This window comes from Protopterus annectens, chromosome 2.part1 (assembly GCF_019279795.1).
Source record: "Protopterus annectens isolate FY-2018-M chromosome 2.part1, PAN1.0, whole genome shotgun sequence".
Classification (NCBI taxonomy): Eukaryota; Metazoa; Chordata; order Ceratodontiformes; family Protopteridae; genus Protopterus; species Protopterus annectens.
Genome location: NC_056729.1, coordinates 206,587,432 through 206,600,164, shown reverse-complemented (window position 1 = coordinate 206,600,164; position 12,733 = coordinate 206,587,432). Strand labels below are relative to the sequence as shown.

At 44.4% G+C, this 12,733-nt stretch overlaps 1 protein-coding gene across 4 annotated transcripts in view; it reads right to left on the bottom strand.

Annotated features, from left to right (window-relative positions):
* LUC7L3 (LUC7 like 3 pre-mRNA splicing factor) overlaps positions 1-12,733 on the bottom strand; it is an 884,970-nt gene that overhangs the window by 496,883 nt on the left and 375,354 nt on the right. The gene's annotated exons all lie outside the window — the stretch shown is intronic.

Here is a 12,733-nt window from a genome sequence, read left to right as displayed (position 1 = left end):
TAGAATGATAGCTACACTTTAATCAAGTTACAACCAAGCAGTAATAAATACAATTGAATACTTTAGAGAATGTCTGGATTAGTGCTCAAGTTACACAAACAAAGCTAGATCCAGCAGGCCCAAATCCAGTCTATGCCACAGCAAACAAGGTTCACCAACTTCAGTAAGAAGCAGTTCAGATATGCATATGCACTATAAGCCTTTAACCAGAAATTCCCAGCTCAGAAGGGCAGAGTCCAGCCTCTCCTCCCACAAGAGTGCAGACCACGAACCCTCTTAATGTAAAACAACTGGCCTGAAAGCCCAAGTGCTTAAATCAGAATTAATACACTTTTAGAATAACAGACACTGATCAGCAGTTCCCAACCTAGAAGGATGTAAGCTACCTGTTCTGCCACTACAGTGCAGACCACAAACCCTCTCGGTGCAAAACTGGTCCGAAGCCCAAGTGTTTAAACCAAAAGGCTTAGAATGAGTTACACCAAGCAGTAATAAATACAATTGAGTATTTTTTTAGATGATGCAAAAGTAAAATGAAGTAGGTAGAAACACAAGTACAGTAAAAGCAGATGAATTTTTTTTTTTTATCTGAACAAGTGCTGAGATCAGAAAAACAGATTTGAGTGCTGAAACTAGAAAACTGGCTAGTTATAAGAAAGAAAAGCTAGAAGGCTTCCCTCAAACACAGAAGGGCTTGGGGGCTCAGAAGCCTACAAATAGTCTATACCACTTAACAGGAAATGCTCTTTGTACACAGTAGGAGTGCCTGAAATCAGAATATGATCTCACTGCACTCAGTTGAGTGAGCAAATGAGATGGGCCCAGAGGCAGGCTGAGGGGCGGGCAGTTTCAAGGCCACTAAGATTAACACCAAAACAAAAACAGGGAGGGTGGCTGGGAATAACTGAAGAGCAGAGTTAAAACTGCCAGTTCAGTTAATATTCCTACAACACAGTTTAAATCAAATTAAATGCTGTATGTTTTTTAAAAAAAAGTGCAGATAAAGGTACTTAAATTCTCTTATACGTCCAGTTGAATATAACCAAGTTCTTAGCCGGCCAAAGCTGGGGTGTTTAAGCAAGCACAGAATCTCTTCCATTTTCCAGCATAAGAATTTCTAGTACTAGGCCTTCTGGCCTCCAAAATGACATCCATCACAGCTTTACTGAGAGGTGTATTTTGTATGACTACATTATCCGCCATGCTGCCAGATTTGAAGTCCTGAGTTGGCTGTGCAGGATCAGATTGTTTTGCTGGGACAGTAGATGAGGTATTTGAGGTAAGGTCCAAGCTAGGCATTGAGACAAGTTCTTTAGAATTGGATACCAGTACTGGCAGGGAGTGTCTCGGACAATCAGTATCATTTTTGGCTTCTCCTGTCTGACCTTTAGGAGTACGTTGGGGGGGAAAGGCATATACTGATAGATTTGTCCAGCTAAAAATAGGGTGTCCACTTTCCATGCTTGTCTGTGATAAGTCCTTGTGCAGAATCTTTTTAGTTGGTAGTTGTGAGGGGAGGCAAATAGAACTATGTCCGGGCATCCCCATTTCCTTGTTATGCTGAAGACTTGTGGATCCAGCTGCCACTCGTGGGGATCCATGAGGTTTCTGCTCAATTAGGTTTCTGCTTAATTCGTCTGCCAGAGTATTTTTCCTTCCTGGCAGGAAATGTGCCTGCAGATATACTTGGTAAGTTAATGCAGTGTCCCACAAAGTCATGACTAGTCTGTAAGGGGGTAAGAATATGTGCCCCACTGTTCGTTTATATACCACATGACCGTGGTGTTGTCAGTTTTATCAGTAGGTGACCCGGATGAAGTAGGTCGTTTAAGGCCTTCAGGGCATTCTGAACAGCTACCATCTCTTTGATCGATATGTAGATGCATTTGGGTTAAGGACCATGTGCCCTGAATGCATCTTCCTGCCATGTGGGCCCCCCAGGCATAATCTGATGCATCCGTTGTGGGCGTCTGCATGGCTGGGGGTAATATGAATGGCTGTCCCTTGTTTTGGTGACAAGCCTTTGCCCACCATCGAAACTCCTGTTGTAGGCAGGGAATGAGAGTAATCATGGTTTCAGGCTGTGGCAATGTTGAGTCCAAACACTTTAGGTACCATTGAAGTTTCCTCGTATGCAGTCTTGCATATGGAATTAGTAGGATGCCGGATGCCATGAAGCCCAAAGCCTACAGAATTTTTCTTGCAGATAACTGGGCCTTTGTTGCCAACATTTTGAAATAGGTAGTCGGTTGCCTTTGTCTGGCATGAGATAAGCCATCAGGGCAGTTGTATTTAAGCTTGCACCAAGGAATAATATTTGAGAGGGTACTAGTTTTGAATTCTTTTCTTTGACTGTGTACCCTAGGCATATTATAAGTCTTTTACACAAACGCCAGAAGCTGTAGACTGTCCTTGTTCTCTGCTTGAATTAGACAGTCGTCCAAGTAAGGATATATTTGTATTCCTCTTTGTCTGCAGAATGCAATTACTGGTGCCAGGCACTTTGTAAAGATCATGGGTGCAGTAGATAAGCTAAAGGGCAGTGTGCAGAGAATTTGTAATGCATTTAGCCAGCCTTGAATCAGAGGTATTCTTCTGCATAATTGTCCGATTGGGACATGCAGGTATGCCTTTTAGGTCTAGAGTCACTAGCCAAGCGTTCTTGCCCAGCATGGGCAGAAGCTGCTGCAAAGTCATCATCTTGAATTTTGGTATAGCCAGGAATGTGTTCAGAATAGATAGGTCCAGTATTGGTCTCCAGGTCTTGTCCTTTCTGGGTATCAAGAACAGTCATGAGTAAAATCCTTGTCCCTGCTCTTGCTCTGGTACTTGTTGAATGGCCCCCATGTCCATGAGGGATGAGACTTGTTTTTGTGCCTCTGCCCATTGATTTTTTTTGGCAGATCTGGCCAGCTGTTTGCTTCTGGCAGGGTATGGAAAAGGAACTTGTAGCCTTGTGACACGATGTTTAGAACCCACTTGTCCTGGGTTATAATGTGCCAATTTTGTGAAAAAAGTGCTAATTTTCCCCCTAAGGGTGCTGCCAGAAGATAAGTGCTTGGTGCAGGCAGGGGGGAAGTCATTGGGATTGTTTCCTGTATGGTTGTGATTTGTCTTCTCCAACTTTGGAGGTAGAAGCACCCCATTGTTTTGACCTATAGGAACCTTGCGCCTGGGAAATGCCCCTAGGGCGTCTGGATCTGCTCCTTTGAGGAGCTGACACAGGAAATGACCAATTCTTTGTAGGCCAGTGTCTACTAAACCTAGGTGGCTATACTTGTAAAAAATCTGACAGTTTGCATAGATTTAGCTTTGTCCTCCATTTTCTTTAACACCTCCTCTGCCTTAACACCAAACAAAGTATCATGATGTAAAGGTGCATCTAATAATTTAACTTTGGCATGATCAGGCAGATTTTGTTCCTTTAACCAAGCATGCCTCCTAATTACAGAACCTGTAACTGCAGCCCTGCAGGAGGCCACCAAAGAATCAAAATCACATTGCAAAGTATGCTTTCCAACTTGTTCAGCTGCATGCAATAAATCCTGCATTTCCTTGTTTTCTGCACATAGTTTAACATCATTTTCTGTTTTAAGGAATGCCATGACATGTTGCTGATATTTGAGCATATGAAACTGACAGTTTAAAGGCCCTTATAGCCAAGGTAGCAGATGGGTAAACCTTTTTCCCCCCCCCCATCTATCCAGTGCCCTAGAAGCTCTGTCAGAGGGGGTAGGGTATTTTGCAGCGGAAGCCTTAACTCCTTTGGGATCCTGTGAAATAGTTTCTGGGTCTGCAGCAGGGTTTTTAAAAAGGAATTTAGGAGATAGTCAAGAACCCTGTAATATCGGTCAGGCTTAACAGGAGCTGGAGTTAAGGAGTCAGGGGTAAGACTAGACTCCGAAAACACCATCATCTACAATATTTAACATGTGGAATAGATAGTGGCCTGTGTTGAGGTAGTAAAAGGAAATCCGTAAGCTTTGGATTCTGAAAAATCTTGGCTCTCCCAGTGGAAATGCTCCCTCATGGTATGCAAGGTTTCCCCAAAAGAATAGTCCTCTGGAGAAGCTGAAGGTATAGATTCTTCAGCATCAGAATCCTCATAGGGGAGAAGAGAATATTCCTGATCAGAAGAAATAGAAACCTGAACTCAAGATTCATAGTCAGTCTCTTGCCTAGGCCTCTTATCAGGCGAGGGATGGAAACCCCTGATCAAGGTAATCAAGTCTTCGGCCATTTTGAGCATCTGTTTTTTGGGCATAGAGGTCTGTCCACGTGGCTCTTGAGTTTCTTTGCCTTAGAAGCTGAGGTTGGTTTAATGTAAAGATGTTTAGGTCTGAATACACCCTCAGAAGCCGGTGACTGCTCAGCAACTCTGGACCCATCTGAAGGAATAGTATCAGAGGCTCCAATACCTTGAGTTTCCAGCGACATGGCCGACTCCACGTGGGTGTCTGTAGCGGCCTGCGACTCTAAAGTAGCGGGTGTCAGGGGCTGCGAAAGCACCTCACTGAGAAATGGCGACTGGCTTGGGAGAAGCTTAGTAGTCTGTTTTGGGCCTCGGCTGTCTCCTTTTCTTTGCGTTTTTTTGCAAATTCCGGTAGTCAGATGGCTCAGACAACATTTCTTGATAATTAAACCGGCGTCCAAAATAGTTTAAAGGAAAATCATACCGATGCTCAATAGTGCGTTGGTTAAATCTAGCACAAAACCGACAACCAGCAACATTGTGATCAGGGCCTAGGCAAGGAATACAGTAAGAATGGAAGTTCTTATGAGGTATTTGCTTTCCACAAGAAATACAATTATTTACTTTTTCTGACATCGGTCTGTAGCAAGAAAAAAGTTAGCTTTATTGAAGACTTCGGATCTGAAACTCGAACACGAAAATCTCAGGAGTCGGCCGACCGGCACTTGCGAACTGCTTCTGCTTCGGGCACCACGTGGCAAGAAAGACAAAATGGCGTCGGCCGCATCTATTATACCCCTGACGTAAGGGAAGGGGCGACAGCGGCCGACGTGGGACCCTGGACTTTGGAATTCAGGCTGACCGAGGGCAACCTGCCAGCAGGATTACCCAAATTTAATGGCTGCAACAGTGAAACACTAAGAACATCTGGAGAGGCCACAGAAATACCTCACAAGAGGATTACTGGCCTCAGATACCCTACGCAGACAGGCTCAAAAACTCCAGCTTTACTCCGTCGCATATCGCTTACTCAGAGGCAATCTCTGCCTAACATACAAAGCTATGTCAAACACAGAGCTGTTGGACATGCTCCATTTAAAGAATTCCCAATCCCTCCGAACTACATGCTGCAGGGACCTAAACCTTGTCACCACAATAAACAGAACATGCTGGAGGGATAGATTACTGTCCCAGAGACTCCCCATACTCTGGAACAGACTACCTATCCATGTCAAACAGAGCTCCTCATTAGCACTCTAAGAAAAATCTGGATTGGATGGGAAATAGGAAATTCACCCCAGGGATCACTTCTGCGGCTCTGCTCAACAGGGGCACAGGAAAATAATTTTCTTGGGCGGCAAAAGCCAGGGTACCCTTTTGGCTAGGCTTACTTAGGCCCTAGGGCCAATAGCCTAATACCTACCTATGAACCTATTAATTTATTCATGTACGCAAACTGACATTTACTTGGTACTTTTCTGTTATTAAGCAACAGTTCTAGGTAATGCATCAACAGTTGTGTGAGAATTCTACATACAGTGCAACAATAATTTCATCTTCAGAATATCTAAACTTTTAGTTATGTACTCACCATAACTTTAGATGTTTGGGATCCATCTCTCCTACATTCTATACTGATGGGCTCGGAGCCGATCCTCGGCTCCGACTCAGCACGCTATGCTATAGAGCGAAGCCTCTCACTGGCTGAGCTATTCTCTATCCCAGGATGCACCACCACTAATCCCCCAGATCTTGTTTGTCCGCATTCATGCACACACACATAACTTGTTCATATAACATTGCCAGGTGTTTCAAGATGAAACACAATTCGGACCGTCCGATCTCTTCTGATCTCCAAGGAAGGGGGAAGGAGGGTGGGTTATTGGGAATGTAGGAGAGATGGATCACAAACATCTAAAGTTATGGTGAGTACATAACTAAAAGATGTTATGTGATCCTATCTCGCCTACATTCTGTACTGATGGGACAGCGTCCCTAGCACCTAAATCCTGGGTGGCTCACTGGAAAACACTCCTGAGCACTGTGGAACCAAATGAAGCTCGCCCCCGGGATACCACATCCAATTTGTAGTGGGAAATGAAAGTGTGCGGGGAAGACCACGTAGCCGCAGCACAAATGTCACTAATGGCAAGCTTAGAATGGAATGCTATTGAAGTAGCCATAGCTCTTATAGAATGAGCTTTGACAGAGGTGGTAAGCTCTTTGTTAGAATAAGAATAAGCTTGAGTAATACAGTCCCTGATCCATTTGGCAATAGTGACCTTTGTGACGGCTTTGCCCAATTTATTATCCGCAAAGGACACAAACAATTGATCTGTTTTCCTTGTTTGTTTGGTCCTATCTAAATAAAAACGCAATTGCCTGTGGACATCCAATGTGTGGAATATGTATTCTGCTTTGTTTGAGTAGTTTGGAAAGAAAACTGGAAGTTCTAATGACTGTTGCAGGCAAAAACTGGAACAAACTTTAGGGACAAAGGATGGATTAGGCCTGAGAGATACTCTTATCTTTGTGAAAAACCAGGTACAGTGGTTTTACAGATAGAGCTTGAAGCTCTGAAACCCTTCTGGCGGAAGTAATCACGACCAGAAAAGCAGTTTTCCAAGATAGAAATTTCAAATCACATGTTGCTGCCGGTTCGAAGGGGGAGGAGGATAAGGCACGCAACACCACATCGAGATCCCACGGAGGAGCAGGATGAGAAATCTGAGGTCGTAAAAGTGCAGCACCTTTCATGAAGGTTTTACACAATCTGTTGCTCATTAAAGGTGGGTTTATAGATTCATGAAAATTGGAAATAGCTGCCAATTGGACCTTGATGGTAGAGACTGAAGAACCTTGATTGAAAAGGGAAGTTAGAAATTTTAGGACTTCTGATACAGGAATAGTGATGGGATACAGACCCCGGAGTTGAGCCCAAATCGCAAATCTCTTCCATTTGCTAGTATACAATTTCTTAGTGGCAGACTTGTGGGCCGAAGATAAGATATGTATGACTTCCGGGTCTAAGGTATGATTCCCGACTATAGTCGGAAGAGGAAGAGCCAAGCTGTTAACTTCAAAGTGTGAAGGGACTGGTGGAGTAGTCCCGACTGATGAATTAATAGGTCTGGGATCCGATCCAGGAACCATGGACCGTCCAGTGCATATTTCCAAAGATAGGGGAACCATACCTGACGAGGCCAGTAATGAGCAACTAAGATCATTTTGCTCCCTAAGTAAGACGCCTTTTGGATCACTCTGGGAAGGAGGGGAACTGGGGGGAAGGCGTATAGCAAGCCGGTGGGCCAAGGATGGGCTAGTGCATCCATAGGACTCTCCCCCGGAGCTGGAGTGAGGGAGAAGAACTTTCTGCACTTCAGCTCAGCGGGTTGCGAAGAGGTCGCAACAAGGAATTCCCCATTTGCTGAAGATCTGAGTTGTCACTGCATTGTTCAGAGACCACTCGTGAGGAGAGAGGATAGTTCTGCTCAGTCTGTCGGCTATCACGTTGGATTTGCCAGGGATATGAGTTGCTACCAGAAAACGTCTGGTCGCCACTGCCCATTCCCAGACTCTCATGGTCTCTCTGCAAAGAGGGTAGGATCTGGTTCCTCCCTGCTTGTTCAGATACCAGACCACTGACATGTCGGAGTGAATGGCAATTACGCCCTGAGGGAGGTAATCGTGAAGGGCTTGTAGAGATAGAAGCACCGCCCTCATTTCCAAAATGTTGATATGAAGAAGACTCTTCTGAATGCCATTTGCCTTGGACTGACCTGCCCAGGGAATGACCCCCCCCCCCACCCCATCTGGGAGGCATCCGTAGTCAAAGTGGCCATAGGAGGGGGTGGAACAAAAGGTCGACCCTGATCCAGATTGGAGGGCACAAGCCACCAGCGAAGGTCCAGTTTGCAGGTTTCCGTGATCCATATGAGGCGACTGAGCAGGAGATCCTGAAAGGACCACTGTGTCCAAAGAAGCCACTGGAGAATTCTCATATGCAACCTTGCTAGGGGAACTAGAAGAACCGTGGCAGACATAGATCCCAATAGCTGCAAGACCATCCTGGCTGGAGCTGCCACTGGAGAATTCTCATATGCAACCTTGCTAGGGGAACTAGAAGAACCGTGGCAGACAGATCCCAATAGCTGCAAGACCATCCTGGCTGGAGCTTTGGATCTGAGAAGCAAGGCTCGGACTTGAGCTTGTATGGTTTGTATCCTTTCTGTAGGAAGATAGACCCGCATTCGGTTTGAGTCTATTTCTACTCCGATGAATCTTATGCGTTGAGATGGCAGCAACACAGACTTTGGCCAATTGAAGGTGATTCCAATGGAAGTGCCTAGTGATATTGTGGCTTGTAGGTTCCGCAATAGTAGACGTCTGGAGGTGGCAGTTAGGAGCCAGTCATCCAAATACGGAAACACCTGGAATCCTAGACTCCTCAGGTGAGCAGTCACGACCGCCAACACAAGGACTGATCGGTTATAGACATTTTATAATTGCACCTCGTGCACTTTTTGAACCCTGAGGGTCTATGTTCTTTGGACATAATGTCTCTAAAACAGTCACTATAACCGTGGAAAAAAACACTATCTAGTCAGAAAAACAAAGATTTTAAACAATATATAAATATATATATTTTTTTTTTTTTTTTTTTTTTTTTTTGTTACGATACAATACCAATATCACAAACACCAAAAAGGAGGGCCAAGAACCCTCTAACTTAAACAGGTACTTGACCTCCTTAAAAAAAGAGAAACTTGCTAAGGAATAGGGGAAGGCCCCTCTAACTTAAACGGGAAACCTTTCCCTAAACAAACACACAAATTTACCACAAAATTAAACCAAAAAACACGCGTACAACAATAGCTGTTAAAACAGCTTTTGGGTAAGAATAGAGAACTTCCTGACAGGTAGAAAAAAACAGCACTTAGCTCAGCCAAGTTTGAGACCACGTCCTAGCTTGTAAGCGGCAAACGAGATCTGGGGGATTAGTGGTGGTGCATCCTGGGACAGAGAATAGCTCAGCCAATGAGAGGCTTCGCTCTATAGCATAGCGTGCCGAGTCGGAGCCAAGGATCGGCTCTGAGCCCATCAGTACAGAATGTAGGCGAGATAGGATCACATAACATCCTTGGTTTTCACAGTGCAACATTTCATTCTTAACAGTAAGTGCAGAAAAATCTCAATACATGTGTTTTGGAAGAGGGGGAAAAAAAAAAAAACAGGCGACTAACTGCCACTTTTTCAGTGGTGATGCTTTCTTTACTCCTTACCCAAACCATAAGAGAAGAATGATATAAAGTCATAAAAATGAAGTCTGGGAACTAGTGACCTTACTTTGCAATTACCTCTTGATAATGAAAGGTTGCCTTAATGCAATAAAGTAAAAAAAACTGACAAGGTCTTGCTGGCAGCTGAAAGAAGAAGCAATCCATTCCGTTTCCCCGATAATGAAAAAGATATTCAAATACAGTCATGTCATCTTCTTCTGGAACATTGTGATAAGTCTCGAACCCCCAAATTCCAGCCTGAATTTCGTGCGACTCCATTTCCAGTCGAACCATTGGCCCCAATCTGTCATGCCTAATAGAGCTCTCCTTAAATAAGCACTGCTTGTCCAAGTAGCCTGCTCATAGTGCATTGGCAACACAGCTGTCAGTGATTTTATCCTATGAATTTTTTACCCAAGTCACGACCTCTTGTAGGCTTAGGCTTCAAAGTTTCCATGCGGATTTCGCTCCATTCTATTTTCAATGTAGTCATTGAGTTCCATGCGCAAATGGTCCTTAAATGGCTTGTTTACTGCAATATCAAGAGTCTGGAGATAGGCAGTCATTCCTGGGGGAATAATTTACTTGAGGCACTATTCTCTGTGCAAGGAATTTCTTCATGTCTTTAGCATGGCGAGTGCTGGCTGAATCCCAGATTAGCAGATCTCTTTCGCCACCTCGCAAAACAAGTGGCAGCATTACATCGACCCACTTCCTTATAACTGCTTGTGCGCACCAGGCTTTTTCAGTTTCAAGAATGTAAATGCCTGAAAGATGTTCAATCTGATCTTTAATGTCCTAATGATTAGAGGTCGGGTTTTCTTTCCATCTAGACAGAAATTACCAAAATACAGGTAACGCGTGCACTTTCGTAACCAGTAGAGGGAATGTAGATGGACGAGGCACCCATCTGAAAGTACAGTTGTGGATACTTACCATAAATATAGATTTTCAAGTGTATTCACTGTTGCAGTCATTACATTTGGGTAATCTGCTGGCAGGTTTCCCTCAGTCAGCCTGATTAACAAAGTCTTGGGTCCTGCGCCAGTTGCAGTCCCTTCTTCCATGACGTCAGGTGTATAAAACATACAGCAGACGCCATTCCATCAGTTTTTCTTGCCCCAGATGTCAGGTGCCGTATATAAACAAAAATATACCTCCAAACAAAAGCAAATACACCAAAAAGGCTTTTAAAGCATAGTAAAAGAGAGAAGAGGTATAGTAAAAGAAAAACGGGGGGCTGGAGGGAGGGTAACCAGGACTGCAACAGTGAATACACTCGAACATCTAAATTTATGTTAAGTGTACACAACTGTACTATGTTAATGTTTCACTGTTGTAGTCATTACATTTGGGTAGATTCCCAAAGCTAAGGTTGGGAGGATGGATTTATACAGCATTAGGACCAGCTATAAGGCCCTGCAAACAGCAGTGGCAAAGCCAGCTCTGATTTAGAGAACATTGGTAAGTGATCATGCTTGGTGAAAGTATGAACTGAACTCCAGGTAGCAGCTTCTAGAATATCCCTGGTAGGAACACCTCCGAGAAAGGCTGCTGAAGTAGATGTAGCCCTGGTGGAATGAGATCTGATCCCCTGGGGGATAGGTTTTCCATGGTGCTTATAACGGAAATTAATACAATGGCTTATCCATTTAGAAATGGTTTGCTTTGAAATAGCCTTCCCCTCTGCCCCTGCAGCAAATGCTACCAGCAGTTCAGATTTTCTTTGAGATTTAGTCCTGTCCAAGTAGAATCTAAGTTGTCTGTGTACATCCAATGAATGCAGAATCCACTTCACCTTGTTCTGTGGATTGAGAAAGAAAGTTGGCAAATGGATGGACTGATTAAGAGCCACACTGGATACCACCTTGGCCATGAATGATGGATTGGTCCTGAGTGACACCCTGTCAACATGAAAGACAACACTCCACTGCCATAAGGGCCTGTAATTCAGATATCCTTCTAGCTGAAGAGATTGCTAAAATGAAGGCGGTTTTCCAGGAGAGAAATTTTAAGTCTGCAGTTGCAGCTGGCTCGAAAGGAGGTAGAGTGAGTTTCTCTAATACAAAGAGAAGGTCCCAGGCAGGGGTTGGGGCTCTCCTGGGTGGTCTCAAGTTTTTGGCCCATCTGAGAAGCTGCTTTAGAAGAGGATGAGAGAAGGGGGGGGGGGGAGGTCTGTGTTGTAATGAGCTGAAATGACTGAGGCATGGATTTTTATGGAAAAAAAAAAAAGACACTAAGCATCTCAGTTAAGTATTGCAAAATCTGAGGTAAATTGGGCACTGCTGTGCTCATCCCTTGAGAGCAATTCCAGGCACAGAACCTTTTCAGTTTGTCAGCATAAGATTTTCTAGTACTAGGTCTTCTCGCCTCCAAAATGACATCCATCACAGGTTTGCTGAGGGATGCTAAGGGGGAATTTAAGTGATTAGTCAAGCTGCAAGATTCAATGTTTGGAGCAGAGGGTGCAGAATTTGGTTCTCCTGCTGAGACAAGGTGTCTGAGCCAGGTGCCACAGAGAAATGTGACACTGCGCAGGTGTGGGTACAAGTGTTGGCGAGGCCAGTCTGGAGCAATCAAAATCATTTAGTAGTACTTTGGAGAGCAAAGGCAGAACAGGAAAGACAGACTGATAGATTTTTCCAGCTGAAGGACAGAGCATCCACTTTCCAGTTTTTTTTGCGATGAGTTCTTGTGCAAAATTTGCCCAACTGGTAGTTCTGGGGTGAGGCAAAAAGATCTATGTCTGGGCTCCCCCATTTGTGTGTCAACAGGTTGAAAATCCGTGGTTCCAGTCTCCATTCGCGAGGGTCCATGAGATTTCTGCTTAGTTCGTCTGCCAGAACATTCTGCTTTCCTGGCAGGAATTGAGCTTGTAGTTGTAAATGGTAGTTCAAGGCTGTGTTCCACAATGCCATGGCTAGTCTGCAGAGGGGGTAGGAATGTGTACCCCCTGCTTGTTTATGTACCACATAACCGTGGTGGTGTTTGTCTATCAGTAATTGCCCTGGATGAAGGTCGTCCTTGAAGGCTGTCAGTGCATTCTGTACAGCTAGCATTTCTTTTTGATTGATATGAAGGTGCATTTGATTTGGGCTCCATTTGCCCTGAATGCATTTCCCTGCCAGATGAGCCCCCCATGCATAGTCTGCTGCATTTGTGGTTGGGTGGCAGGAGCTGGTGTGAATGGCAGTCCCTTGTTTTGGTGGCACGCCTATGCCCACCATAGGAACTCTAGTTGCAGGCAAGATATGATAGGAAT